Source organism: Protopterus annectens, chromosome 4.part1 (assembly GCF_019279795.1).
Source record: "Protopterus annectens isolate FY-2018-M chromosome 4.part1, PAN1.0, whole genome shotgun sequence".
Classification (NCBI taxonomy): domain Eukaryota; kingdom Metazoa; phylum Chordata; order Ceratodontiformes; family Protopteridae; genus Protopterus; species Protopterus annectens.
The window spans coordinates 31,709,961-31,725,897 of record NC_056734.1 but is presented as its reverse complement, the minus strand read 5'-3'; positions in this window follow the sequence as shown (position 1 = coordinate 31,725,897).

Here is a 15,937-nt window from a genome sequence, read left to right as displayed (position 1 = left end):
TAAATACACACACACTTCTAAACATCCATTGCTGTACATATACATGCACATGTAGGCACATAGACTGCCCACCTTTCATGGTGGGAATATCACTTCTGAAACAGTTGTGAGACATAGCATTCTGTAATGATATTGCTCAGTGTTGTGCATAATGCATTATGCTGTCCTCAGGCCGTATAGCTGTAGCAGGCCTCACTGGCTCAGTCCCACAGAAGTTCACCACCACATGACATATACCTGCACTGCATGCTGTTTTCAATGCCACACACTACAACCTACATTGATATGTGCACATAGCAACCTTCAACTACATATGTATGTCCAGCCTTCACTAACAGTTGCAGTATGTCCCTTGCCCTATGCACATCTGCATATATATATAGATACAGACTGCTAACACATATGGAGGGTTCACAGTATGTAGATTATTAGATTATGTAGTTTACATTACCTTTGTCTCTGACAGCTTTTTTTCTGCTGGCTTGCTGGCTTGCTGGCTGGCTTGCTTTTTATTTTATTTTTTGGTCTCTGTCTCTATCTCTCTCTCTCTCTGTCTCTCTCTCTCTCTATCTCCCTCCAGTTGCTGCAATGATATTATTGCATGTGTGGACTGGCAGCACAGGCTGCTTTTGTAGGTATCTGCACATGTGCATGTGATGGCCTCTGCACCAATTGGTGGCCAGCATTTAGTAATTGCATGCAGCCTGCTGTGTGGTAATTGCAGTTCTCACTTTGATTTCAGGACAATGCTATAAAATGATAGGTTAGGTAGGTGTAGGCCTTTCAGTTTTGCAAGGTGGGGACGATGCTGGTTTGCTGTGGGCACTGTTGTGTGAGTCAGAAGGTTGGTATATCTCTCATATCTAATGCTGTGTTGTAGCCACTGAAATGCATGTTGTACTGAAACCTGTCTGTTGCTTCTTCCAGTTCACTCTTCTCAGTGTGTATGTTAACTCACACCTGCTAATGCTAACACTGTTTACATGGGAGTATGTACTTACCTGTGGGATTTGAGGATTAACTGGCATACAACAGTAGTTCTTGCAATGTGTTGCTATGGCTTTTGTATTTTCCCTTTACATTCACTCCTTGAATGCCTGATATTTGTCTTTACTGGAATGTGTTGATATGGCTTTCCTATTCCCCATTTACATTCACTCCTTGTAATGCATGATATATTTCTTTCAGCACTAAGTTCTTATATGTTTGCTGTGGCTTGGTGGCACTCCATGCAGTCTGGTGAGCCCAAGGTTTGGGGTTTGACACTTACAGGGATATTTTATTTTGCTGCTGAGCAGTACTAGGGCCTTGTCATACAGAGTGAATAAGGCACTTTTAAACAGTTGTAAGCAGGAAGCAGGAAGTCAGTGTGGACACCAGCTAGGGATATGCAGGCTGGGTGTAGGGAAGGTCCATAGCGGCACATTTCTTTAACTGCAATACCTGTACATATGTTTGACATTTGCTGTGACATTTCAAACCTTCCACCCCTGAGAGAGGGGTGAGGACACCTAAGTATATTGTACTAACAATTATGAATATCAGGCACATGCAGTGCTTGTGAACTGCTATACTGTCATTAGTATGTTAGATGGCTACATCCTTTGATATGTCTGTCTTGTGCTCCTACATAAGGGCATGCTTGTGGAAGTAGTTCTACATCTATTCGCAGAGTATGTAACAGCAGACAGGCTGATATTCCTGTGTGTTTCTGACACTTGCAGGCCTCAAATACTCTCAGGTATATATTTGACCAGCCTCAGGGAAAGGTACATATTAGTGGGATACACACGTGATATATTTCAGATATTCTGCAGTTGTGACAGTGGGGTATTTTGAGCATATGTATTACTACACCATTTCTGACATGCAAGTAGTGTCTACTTTAACGTATTGACAGTTACCAATATATGGGATTCCCCACCTTTCTGCCTACTGTTAGTACATTTCACAGGGAGTCAGTGGGGCACAGGTAACAGTTGTTTGCAAATCAGGGACATCCCTGTAAATCAGTCACAGTTGGGAGGTGTGGCCTCTTACCTATTCAAATATGACAGTGTTTATCCTGCTCTGACACTGTGTGGGGTTTGTAAGGTGCAAATGTAACATTATTACCTAAGAGCATGGCTGTTTCTCTTCTCACACTGATGTAATGCAATTCCACAAGAATTGCCAGTAAAGATACACAGAACAAGCTTTGTGTAATGGCCTTCCTATTTTCCGTTTACATTCACTCCTTGTATTTCATGATATATTTCTTTCAGCACCAAGTTCTTGTATATCTGCTGTGGCTCAGTGGTAATTCATGCAGACTAGTGTTTCCAAGGTCTGGGGTTTGAGACTGACAGGGGTATTTTATTTTTCTGATGAGCAGACTACAGGCCTTGTCATACAGAGTGACTAAGGCACTTTTAAGCAGTTGTAAGCGGGTTTGCGCGAGTTTGTGTGACACTTAGCTATGCTTATCTACTCTTAGCTAAGCGCACACAAGCGCACACCCGCTGACTACTGCTTAAAAGTGCTTACACCCGCTAACACCCGCACTAATTTCTTTTAAAGAAAATAAAATGGGGAAATAGGAAAGTGGTGAAAAAGGGGGCACAAAGAGGGAAAAACAGTAGGGAAACCAGCTCGGGATGTGCAGGTTGGGTGTAGGGAAGGTCCATAGCTGCCCATTTCTTTATCAGCAACAGCTGTGCATATGTTTGAAATTTGGTGTGAAATTTGAAACCTTCCACCCCTGAGAGAGGGGTGAGGACAACAAAATATGTTGTACTGCCAATTAGAATTATCAGTTTACATGTCCTTTGGACATGTATGCGAATTGGGCAGCTATGTATGGGGCGTAATTTTTTTGTGGGAACAGAGTGCCCTTTTTTTATTTTTTTTTTCAGGTGAGAGTGGAATGTGAGGTACAGGAAGTAGGTATATTTGGGGAGGTAGGTTGGGGAGGTTAACAGACAAGACTAACAAGATGCATACATGGGCGGAGTATGACACATGTGGGGGGTAAACACAATTGACGGGGATGGATGTTTGGATATCGCGATCCCATGAGCCCGCAGATGGCAACAGTGGAACTGAGATCCCCACCCATGGGCAGTTGCCACTGCACCTTCACAGCCCAGGCCGGGGCTGTGCTGGGGGCTGGATAGGATGGGCAGGCACACCCGTGAGTTGTGCCACTCTCACCTCGAGCTGGTGTAGGGGATCAGTCACAGAACGCCTGATCTCACTACTCACCACGGACCGGACCCTATGGAGGGTGAGTGGAGGCTCTCATCCAGCCAAGCTTGCAGAGGGGGGATGAGCCCCATCCCCTGCAGCGCTACCACCCGAAGGTGGTACAGGGCCACCGGAGGAGGAGGTCCCGGGCTGGGGCACTGGTGCCAGGTGCACTCGCCAGCTGAGGTGGGAGAGGTGGGTCCGGTGGAACCCGCCTTCCCTGTTGTCCTATGTTTAGCAGTATTTTATGGCATTTTGAGTTAGTAACAAACAACACCATTCAAAATTAGTTGTAACAGCATGCATCAGTATTCACATTAACCAAACACCCATGAATTCCGAACATTGAGCAGCAAGCATAAAACATGCATATTTAGAACAACAGTGCACATTCCAACAGTATGCAGGGTTGATTGGTGGCAACAGGCCATCAGGTTTGGATATATGAACAGGGCACATGCATCAACGTACATGCAGATATGTATGAACCAACAGGACAAATGTCCATGGGAATTAGTTGTGAATACACATACTCAGTTTGGTGTGGAATGGCATAATTTGTGAAAATAGGGTAGGGTGGAGAAATATTACATTAACAACTTACACTACCTATACATATACATATGCTGTACATTCCTAGTAGATGCAGATATATATCCCCTACATGTATTAGTACAGTTTCCTGTATGTAACCTTAGGAATGTTGGTGATGGGGAAGTTACTGCTACATTCATATACATTCCATTTTTATTCATATATGTTCATATCTGGCTGTGTTCAGGTACAGCATCCTGCTACATTTGATTTATATGGGTCTAGACAACTGTGGATGTTCAGCATTTCATACAACCATACTATCTCCATAATGCAAGGGTACAGCAACATATCCAAATTGTGGGATGGACACAGTCCAGGTTCTGTACTTTATTTAAGACATTACACTCTTTGGTTGTGGCTGTCTCATTCATTTCATTATGTAGTGACTGCAGTATACCTTTATTCCAGACTTATTACAGCTTTCTTGGTAGCTTCAAACTGTCTTTCTCACACTCTCTCACTTATTTTATATTTACATTTCAGAATGGTACTTAATTCTAGGCTTTATTAACATTTATTACTGGATAACAAAAATCCTTTCCAGCTGACTCACTTATTTCATATGGCAGAATTTACAAGGATATATTCGACACTTGTCTATCCTTTCTTGATTGATTACCACTCATTTTCAGGCTGAAGCAGTTATCTGATATTACAATACAGGTGGGAACTCTATTTGAGACTTGTTTAATCTTTATTACTGGATTACAATACACTCTTTTCCAGGCTGCATCTCTTATCTAATCTTACAATACTAGCAGAATCTTTCTTATAGGCTTATTTGACCTTTATTACTGGGTTACAACACTGAACTCTTTTACAGTCTGTCTCACTTATATTCTAAAACAATACCAGCTAAATAATTACTAACCTACCTGGTGGTGCAACCTCAGCAGCCTATCAGCATAGGCTCACCGATTCGCGGAACAAACACCTGCAGCTGTAATATAAATGAAGGAATATTGGAACATACCTCTCCATACTATAGGCTAGGATAGCATTTCTTACATACGTAATTACATGGATACTTACTCAGTAGTGGGGCATTGGGCATTTGGCGGGCCTCCTGGATCCAATGGTTCAGTTGGTCCTCCTTACATTGCTTCAGGTCCGCATGGTGGTGATGGACCTGTTCACCAGTCCTCAGAATGTATGTGGCACTGGAGAGATCATGTGCCAACTGGTTCCATGCCTCTGCCTTATACACACCCCATTGAACCTGGGCCTGCATGAGTTGTGCTTCATGATCATGGACTAGGAGCCAAACCATATATTTTGACTCCTCAACACCCCACCTTTGTGCTCTAAAGCGATTTCCCTCTCCTGCACCTGCCATCCTGACTGCAAATGAATACCACAATCAGTTATGATGTGTATTCCTGCCTATGAGGCTTATATATGCCGGTTTTCCCGCACTTATCTGTGATTGGTCATTTTGGATATTTATCAGCTTAAAGCAAACCTGCTTTGTCATGGTTCTATTTTCATTCATTCCTATATACATGCTAATACTGTATTTCTCAGTACAACTGTCATGGCTTAGTGGTTCAGTACTTTGACTATGGTGCACAGTATAACGGGTCCGACCCTTGGCATTGCTTTTTTTATTTTATTACTGTCTAGACAGGTTAGGAGGTGTGTCTGTGTAAAGGCGGCTTTGATACAGCTTGCCCAATGTTGCCCGCCGGTAAGCTGGTTGGAGTGCTGCGCAGCTCCGTGCATACGGCTTACACTGGGTAACACGTTATTTAGCTATAAGCACTCATATTATGCTGGGTGCAGCGCTGCTGAGCTACAGGCACTCATATTAAGCTTGTTAAAGCACTGCTCACCTCCGGGCACTCATATTACACTTGTTAAAGCGCTGCTCACCTCCGGGCACTCATATTACACTTCTTAAAGCGCTGCTCACCTCCGGGCACTCATATTACGCTTCTTAAAGCACTGCTCACCTACGGGCACTCATATGCTGCTTGTTAAAGCGCTGCTCACCTACAGGCACTCATATTCAGCTTGCTAAAGCGTTGCTCAGCTATGGGCAATTATAATCTTTTTTTTATAAATTATTCTGTTGGATTTCTTCACAAATACATGGCCCATTTCATTACATTTTACTTAAATTATAGTTTTATATATATATATATATATATATATATATATATATATATATATATATATATATATCAGTGGATTGTTTCATACTTATTTAAATAAAAATGGTTAATGATGTTGTGGGGGCTCGAACTGTGACTACCTCCTCTTTGACTAATGTCTCTACCGCTACGCTATTGCTACTTGGCTTAATTTCCATATGTACATATTATATGCTTTTCAATGTCTTCTAACTGTTGCTGAGTGAAGGGCATACCCGCGCAAATGAGTACAAATGCGGGCAAACATTTTTGAAATTATAAAAAAAAAATGAAACTGCTATTTTTACATTTTACACATTTTCAGTAGGGTTTTGTGTTCCATGACATTTCTAAGGACTCGCTCGTGGGTGTTTACTTTCAGGCCTCTGACTCTTCTGGGGGCATGTCCCTTTGCAGTACTCGGCATTCGAACACGCCCCCTACTTTTCTACATGGACCGTGTTAGCCTAGGGTATGAATCAGCATGCCCTCATGAATATGCATGGCATGCTGACGTCATACCGTTCAACTGCAGCCTCCAAGTAAGACATATTAAGTCTTACACAGAGGTTTCGTGAATCCGGCCCAATGTCTCATGTGCTATAGTTCACTCAATTACCTTCAGTTATACCTTGTCATACAGATTTTGAAATCTGTCAGGTGCATTTATTGAAATATATACTTTTCCTATTGCAGGGATTCATGCAAAGATGCCATGCATTTTTGAGCTATCTAATGCAGACAGCTAAATTTTTTACTTTTTTCTTTAGATAGTAGACCTTGTTGTAAGCTCCAAGTGAAAAGCAAATGCACCTTAAATGAAGGTAATTTAAAAAACTATTGCAGCAAATTACAATGTGATCTCTACACAGGATAGAAACAATGCTTTGTGTGCCTCATTTCTCTTGATTCCCTTCAGTTAAACCTTGTAGCATAATCAGGTACATTTACTAAAGTAAATACTCTCCCTGTTGCAGGGGACCATGAAATTATGCCGGCATGTTTGAGCTATCTAAGGCATATTAAACTCATTTTTTCACTTTTTTTCTTAGGTAGCAAACTGTATTTGCACAATGCCAAAAGAGAGCAAACATGCCTTAAAAGGGATTACAACTGAAAAATAAATATTGTGAATTATGGCACTTTGTTATAAACAAGATTTGAGCAATGCTTATTTTACCTTATTTCTGTCAATTCACCTCAGTTACACCTTGCATCACAGAGATAATTATCTGACAAGTGAATTTTCTGGAATTATTACTATCCAGAGTGCTGCAAGACACTAACATCTGCCAAGAGTTTTTGAGCTACCTAAGGGAGCAAAATTACATTTCTCATTGCTTCCCTTACATAGTGAACCATGTTTACATGATCATGGTGCTCACCGGGCAGACTTTGCACTATATATAAAAGTAGCAGTGTAGCTAATGCACTTGTATTCTAGTGAGGAGAGTGCTTTGAAACATAGAGTTGTATGCTGCTGGAAAACAAGACTTTGCAAGATTTACTTGTCTTCTACAGTGTTGTACTGAGAAGGTATGTTGCTATATCTTTAGTAGTACTTTTAGTTGAACATTAGAAAGTAAAGTCCCTTGCCAACAGAAAAGCATTTTTATAATTTTAGAATTTTTTACTTTTCTCTCTTCCTTTTGCCATAACCATGTCTGATTTTTCTATAATTAACCTATGAAATGTCATATGCCCAATTTATTATTGATTATTTTATTCTGCATGCATGTTATTACAATTATAGTAGATTATTGTATTATAAATATTTAGTAAGGTCTGGTATTTTTACCTGTGTTAGCAGTGAAATAAAAATGTGTCATTATTTTTATATTTTACAGGACTGAATTCCACAATGGTGTATATGGCAGTTGTAACTTTTAGGGGTGTCACTTTTCTAATGCTGCATTTGTATTATTAATGCAGCAGTGTATTACAAAATTTACATCAGTGTTATGTCCATTGCAGAAGTGTTATAAGATCTGTGCTGATTGTTCATTTTACAATATATACTTCTTCTTTTGCTGGGGGGGTTGTTTGGGGAAAATGCAGGGTTGGGGGGGATGGATTGGTTGTGGGGGGATTAGGAAGGGTTTGTGGTGGGGTTAAGTACAGTGCTTTTCTGGCTGACTTGGTCAGTGGCAGAGGGTGAGATAGAGGAATGTGGGAGGGTTTGGTGGCACCTAACTTGTGCGACTACTGAATGTGGTGCATTATGACATGAATGACTCCTTGAACCATGTGTCCACCTCCTTAGACAGGATAAATGGCACACTGGATGGAACATCTATTGGGACAGGGTGCACTTCCATGTGGCTGGAGAGATGCTCCATCTTCTGGTGTTAGCAGATGTGACCATGCAAGATCTTGCTCCCACAGTGACACAATATCCACTGCTCTGTCAGTAGTTGGAGTGTCCATACCCAGACATGGTAGGCCACATGGTCATGGTTCTTGACATAAGAATCATGACGTCTCATCCAGCAGATATTGCTCATGTTCAGGTAGCACATCATCTTCCAGCCAGGGCCATGAAAGTACCAGATCAAATCATGGTAGAGGTGGTTCTCATAGTCAGAGGTGATGATACGGATCTGAGTACTCTGCAATGCTCATGCTTGTCCAAGATGCCATAACATAGTGCTAGCACAATGCCTGATTGTGTCCAAGCAGACACACACACACACACGCACACACGCACACACGCACACGCACACACGCACACACGCACACACACACACACACACACACACACACACACACACACACACACACACACACACACACACACACTCACTTCTTTAGTGTCAGCCTTGCCCTCCTACACCCTGTCCACAATGTGCAAATGGTGATGACTGTGCCTGTCGTTTTCACATGTCCCTGTGACTTAGGGTTGCATATATGTCTGATGATCCCAGTGGAGAGTTGATGCTTGCTTATTCTCAAGACTGGATTTATCATTACATATTGCATAGCTAATGTTCTTGATCCCTCCGTCCTATTAATTTATGAATGGTTTACTGCTATATCATTATGCAACTTTGCATTCCAGTTAGTGCTTTCATTACAGTAGTGGAAGCATTAGGTACTTCCATCTTTTTTCTGAGTATAGTTGTGTAAATGAGGGCATAATTGACCTGTTCAATTTTTTAGACTGTGGTCAAGTTGACATGCTTGATGCAGACTGTTGCATCTAACATGATCAAAGACTGCTGGAAAGGGGCTGAATTTTTAGCTTTAAATTGGTTAACTGGTTCATTTGTTTAAATCAGTTTGCTCATTTGCTACTGTTATAAAAAAATATACACTTTATGCAACGCCGCTTAGCTAGTGTTAAACTATTCCTGCAATAAGGTCTGCTCTTCAAATTTTCCCTTAGAACGAGCCAGTTTTTTAGTTTTAGCACTAAAATCTGTTTCTTTGAGCTCAGCACTTGTTCAGAACTCATTGTAAGCACAAAATAAGCTACAAAGTACTACAGCACTTAACTTTCCTCACTTGTCTAGAGAAAAACAGTTTTTAGTATTTAATAAATAAGCACCTATCCAGGCATGTCTAAGAATCAGCTCCCGGTGTTTTCTCCTGTGTACCTGATGAATCTGGGCATCTTGGGGCAATGCAGCAATTGCCTCATGCACACAGACAACCCTCTCCTCTTACCAGCCAACACTACAACCTGTGAGAGTTCCACTTATATAGCCAATCTGGAAGCAAAGCTCTCTTCACCCAAGACTGGACCAGACAGTCAAGAGGAGAAAGTAAACACTTGCACCACACTCATCACATAGTCCCTCAAAACCTACACCACCAAAACACACACATAGAAACATGAAACACACACTTACATTCACAGAGGCTCTCAACAAAAATCTGCTCAAGCAAAAGAGACCTCCAAAGCAGAAACACAAGCAACCTTTACTGCCCAACACAACCCAAATGATACATAGCCCACAAACTCAGTGTGCCACACAACCACAGCCCATAAGGCATAGCAACGTACCCAACACACTAGTCATAGGTGACTCTATAGTCAGGCACACTGATGTTCCACTTACCAGGCTAAACAAGGAGAAAGTTGCTGTCAGCTGCCTGTCGGATGTCAGGATCTGGCACAAAACGTAAGCAATCAGGTTACTTCACAAGTACAAATATGACTCTATCATTGTCCATGTTGGTATGAATGACTTGAGATGTACCTTCCTGGACTACATGAAAAGAGACATGGAGGAGATCTCTGATCTTGTAGCCCAGGCAGGTATGACCCTAGCCCTGAGTAGCATCCTACCATCACCCAGAACGATACCACAGTACAAGGACAAAATGACTTGACTTCAACAATTGGCTAAGCTTCTAGTGTCATTCTAAAGGGATCCAGTATCTGTCTGCCTGGGATGACATGATTGACAGACCATGATGCTTTGCCAGAGATGGCCTGCACCTGTCGCCCTTGGGATTCCGGATACTTGCTAAGGCTCTTGCCACCCCTATAGTGCCTTTTTTAGGCAAGGTTCAAATGACAAATTCACCACCTTAACAGGTACAAGCAAGGAAAATCTGAGAGTAATGCTACTCAGTGCTAGAAGTCTAAACCTCAAAATGCATTCACTCGAGGCACTCCTTAAAATTGAGAACATCGACATCTGTGCAGTGACAGAGACCTGGTTCAGGGCTCCAGAGAGCACCCTGGCATTACGAGGCTATAATTCATACCACACCTTTCGACCACCTAACCTGGACCGAAACACTAAAGGTGGAGGTGTCTCCATATTCATTAAGGATATCCACACCTCCAGGCTAGTTGCTCAGCATAATGCGTTCGAGATTATCCAAGTGCAACTAACTCTGGGCAAGATCGCAATCTATATCTCTCAACCTGGAAACATCAAAAATCTGGACAAGGCCCATGAAAAATAGGTATAAATCGGTATGCTGATTAACATCTAATTTGCATACATAATTATGTAGCCCCACCCATTCCAATGGAATTGTGGGATACCAACTTTCAAACACAAACTGAAGAACAGACAACCAAAATATGGCACCAGAGTCCACCTGCAGCCATTCCAATGTCCCATTACCTGGCTATTTCGACCAATTTACCATAAACACTAATGTATGCATACTGCTTTACTTCTTTCTGGTAAACAAAGCAATACTGTCTCACAATGAAAATAGTCTTGACATTAAAACTTCTCTGCCCTTGAAACTCACATTCATTGAAACAGCACTGAAACCCACACTAAGAAAATGCATCTGGCCAGTGGTGGATAAAGATTACCTTTGGGGTGTTTTCAAATCATTGCCCCCTTGCACACAAAACAAGAAACATACATGTGTTCTTTTCTTTATACACCTTCTTGGCTTTATTAAATTATATTCCTTGTATAATACAACACACGTTAGAGCGCATTTTACATTTATTGTTTGAACATTTTACCAGTAGAATGTACTGTAGGCAATGAAACAAAACACGAGCCAATAATGACAAAACTGCCCAATTCAGAACATTTCCATCATAAAAGTCTGCTTCCACATCCACACTATAAATAGAATGACAGTAGTGTAAGCCATAGGCATCTTGCACAGTGTCTCACACTTATTTTCAATTTCATTTTTTGGGGGGAGGGGGACAAAAGGTAAAAAACCAGGGACACATTTTAAACATTGCTTGTATAATTTTGTAAAGTTGCTAGAATAAAATGTTGTGTTACCATCATGCATTTCACTGGCAAATTTTAAACCCAGGACCCTATACACTACAGCCAGAACAACATACCACTATGCCAAATCAGCAGCTGCCTGAAAAACAGGAAGACTGAAACTTAATAGCCATCATTTAGTGAATTCATTTCTCACTTCTCAATGTAGCTCTTAACCACTTAACACAAAAAAAATGGACAAGCAACAAAAACAATAATGGGGGAATACAAATTGTGTTCTCACTTCTCATCATAGCTCTAAACTCTTAGCACAAAAAAATGTTCTTACTTCTCATAGCTCTCAACTCTTAGTACAAAAAAATCTGGACAAACCTCAGAACATAACTTTCAACGCTTAGCAGAAAAAAAAAGTCTCACTTCTCATCATAGCTCTCAACTCTTAGCACAAAATAAATGTAGACAAAGCTCAGAAATGGTGCTGGCTAGTGATATTAGCCTGAATACCTCTAGCCACCAAGTGTATTACATGCGGGCATTTTGACACAGAAACACATACGCACACACACACACACACACACACACACACACACACACACACACACACACACACACACACACACGCACACACCAAGCTTACCCTGAAAAACGAGTGGTTCCAGCTTCAAAGCTTACCCTGAGTAGTTCCCATTCCTCTGTCGTTGCTTCCTGCCATTAATCTCTGCTCTGCTCACAAACTCTGCCCCAAGTAGTTGCCATTCCATTCCTCTGCTTGGCAAACTCTACCCTGAGTTGTTCCTGCTTGCAAACTCTGCCATTTCAGCTTCCTGCCATTAATCCCTGCACACAGTCACACACAAGTTCCTATGCTGTTCCCCATTCCCACCAGCTTGCAATTCAATTCAGCCAGCCGAAAATAATGATATGAGCTCCTTGAGCTCAATTCCAACATGCTGGTAGCCTGACGGAGCTGACGTCATCGCGCACGTGATGACGTCAGCTCTGACAGCGTGAAAATTAAAAAAAAAAGAAAAAAAATCGGAAATGAAGGGGTGCTACTCGGGACTCATGGCACCCTTTCATTTGGACCCCAAAACTCAGTAAAAACCGAGTAATTCAGGATGGTTGGGAGGTCTGCCACAATGCAAATTGTAACTTGATACAAATACCCCACCATGCCCCAGGATTCCCATTCCTCATTTTTGATACTCTGGAAAATATTAGGGTACAACCCAACACTGTAATAATGGGCAATTTCAACTACCCCACCATTAACTGGGAAAACTACTTATGTACCAACTCTTTTACTCAACATTTTCTGGCATTCATAAATTCCAATGCCTTCGATCCACTTATCCACACCCCCACCAAGGGCAGCAATATCCTAGACCTGGTCATTACCAACATGGGCGACTGCTGTTCCACACCAGAGGTCAATTCCTCATTGGTCAGATCCGACCACAAGCTAATCACCCCAGACATCCACATCCTGTTCCCACCCTCCACCTCCATTAGGGAAACCACCGTAAAAAATTTCTCCAAAGCCAACTTCACGCTTCTTAAGACAGAAGTGGCAAACTTCACGACACCCATGCAGACAGACAATAGAGGTACGACTGCTGAATTCTACACAAATGCACTTTATAAGCACTTGCATGAGTGCATGGATCATGCTATCCCTAACAGAACCAAGATGCTATCCTCCAAAAAAAGGAAGCCAATCTGGTGGTCCCCTGCCATAAACAAACTCTACAACAGAAGAAAGACACTGTTGCAAAAAAGAGTAAAAATCCCATGATTGGAGGGACTCCCTGGTCAGCCTCACTAAGAAGCTGAGATCCCTCATAAAATCCTCCAAAGCTAGTTACGAAAACAAAATCGCCACTGATTCTAAGGACAACCACAATGCATTCTATAGCTGTGTCAAGAATCACAATGGCAACACTCAGATCTGCTCTGAGTTACAGAACAATGGCACTAAATATATAGAACCAACTGATATTGCCAACATCCAGGCAGATAGGTTCAGTGCTAGCATTACCCTCCTCTCACCCCTTAAAGGGCCCATCTCTATACTGGAAGAATGCAAAGTTCCTGTAATCACGGCTGCACAGGTAAAAAACACACTCTCCAAAGCCAAGAACACAGCATCCATGGGACCTGACATCCAAGGCTGTGTTATACATGAGCTACAGAATGAACTGGCACCCCACCTAAGCACCATGTTCAATCATAGCCTCACCTCAGGCTTTGTGCCCACTGAATGGTGCACAGCAATGGTTATCCCACTCCACAAAGGGGGAGCCACCACAGACCCTGGCAACTTCCACCCCATTAGCCTAACAAGCCTAGTCTGCAAGGCCATGGAACGTATCATCATGGATCTTATACACAAAGACATTGGTAATCTCCAAAATCTGGACCCCACCCAGTTCAGGTTTGTACAATGCAGATCATGTCTTTTAAACCTGATACACTTCTTTGAAGCAGTCACTAAAGCCATAGACGAGGGTAAAGTTGTTCACACAGCCTATCTAGATCTCGCCAAGGCTTCTGATGCCATCCCCCACTCTGGAATTATAGATAAACTCACTAAATTAGGTATAAATCCCTATGTCACAAGATGAGTTGCCAACTGGCTCATTGACAGAACCCACACTGTGAAAGTAGCAGACTCCAAATCCGACTTCAGACCAGTGACACATGGAGTACCACAGGGTTCAGTCCTGGGTCCTCTCCTGTTTGGTATCTACTTTTCTGAAGTACAGGCCAACACAGAAGGTCTTTGGCTAAAGAAGTTTGCAGATGACTGCAAACTAGGAGCCATAATCAAAACTCATAACGATGTAGACATCCTACAGAAGGGTCTCACAGAGACAGATGCCTGGTGTCAAAGCCATGGTCTCAAGCTCAATGCCAAAAAGTGCATTGTCATCCCCTTTGGTAAAAACTCTTTACCCATGAGCTACCACATAGGTGGTAGTGTACTTAACACCAAAAGTGTGATAAGAGACCTTGGGACACAGGTGGACAGTAGTCTCTCCTTTGATAATCACATTGCCACAGTAGTCAGGAAATCCTTCTACATGGCATACCTCATCACAAAAGGTTTTTCATCCAGGAAAAAAGAGGTCATTGTTCCCCTCTACTCATCACTCATTAGACCCATTATAGAGTACAATGCCCCTTTTGGTGTGAACCTCACAAGACATCTACAACAACAGGAAAGGCCACAGAAATACCTCACAAAGAGGATTACTGGCCTCAAAAAGATTCCCTATGCAGACCATCTCAAAAAACTCCAGCTTTACTCCGTAGCATATCACCTACTCTGAGGTGATTTCTGCCTAACATTCAAAGCTATGTCAAACCCAAAGCTGTTGGACATGCTCCACTTAAAGAAATCCCAATCCCTCTGAGCTATATGCTCTAGGGACCTAAACCTTGTCACCACAATAAACAGGACATGCTGGAGGGATATATTTCTGTCCCAGAGACTTCCCATACTCTGGAACAGGCTACCCATCTATGTCAAGCAAAGTTCTTCATTAGCACTCTTCAAGAAAAATCTTGATGAGTGGATGGGAAATAGGAAATACACCCCGGGGATTACTTCTGTGTGTCTGCTTGACAGTGGTACAGGAAAATAACTTTCTTGGGTGGCGTAAGCCAGGGAACCTTGTTGGCTAGGCTTACATAGGCCCTTGGGCTGATAGCCTAGCAACTACCTATGAACCTATGAACCTATGGTACTCATTGAGCTTAAATTTACAATGCAATATAACTAAACTAACTAGGTCAAATTTAACAAAACATTTATTTGATCACTTTAGGAAATTTATAAATATGGATATGAATTTAAAGCTTTGGTTCGCAACATTAACTCTCTTCAGCATTACTAAAACTTTCCAGGTAAAACTCATAGGGATATTTTCTTCTCTTGGGAACAAAAAAATCTAATTTGCTGGCTGCATTGTATAAAAATCAGCACGTTTTGGATATACTATATATGATGTCAACGTATAAAGTGAATTATCATGAATGGTTAATACTTCAGAATATATTGACATACTCCAAGGATATATGAAGGATAATAAATAATTCTTCTTTCTCAACTCCATCTAAATTTATAATCAGACTGTTTGAAATTATAGATAATAAGAAGAATATGAAAAATGGAACTTCATACTTATATAATCTAATAAAAAACTACAAAACATTACTCAAACCAGCATATTGGCAGTTTATTACTAAAGGATATTCGATTCAATTTACCCCAGAAAATAAATTAAACTTATTACTTTCAGTAAAATTGACTTC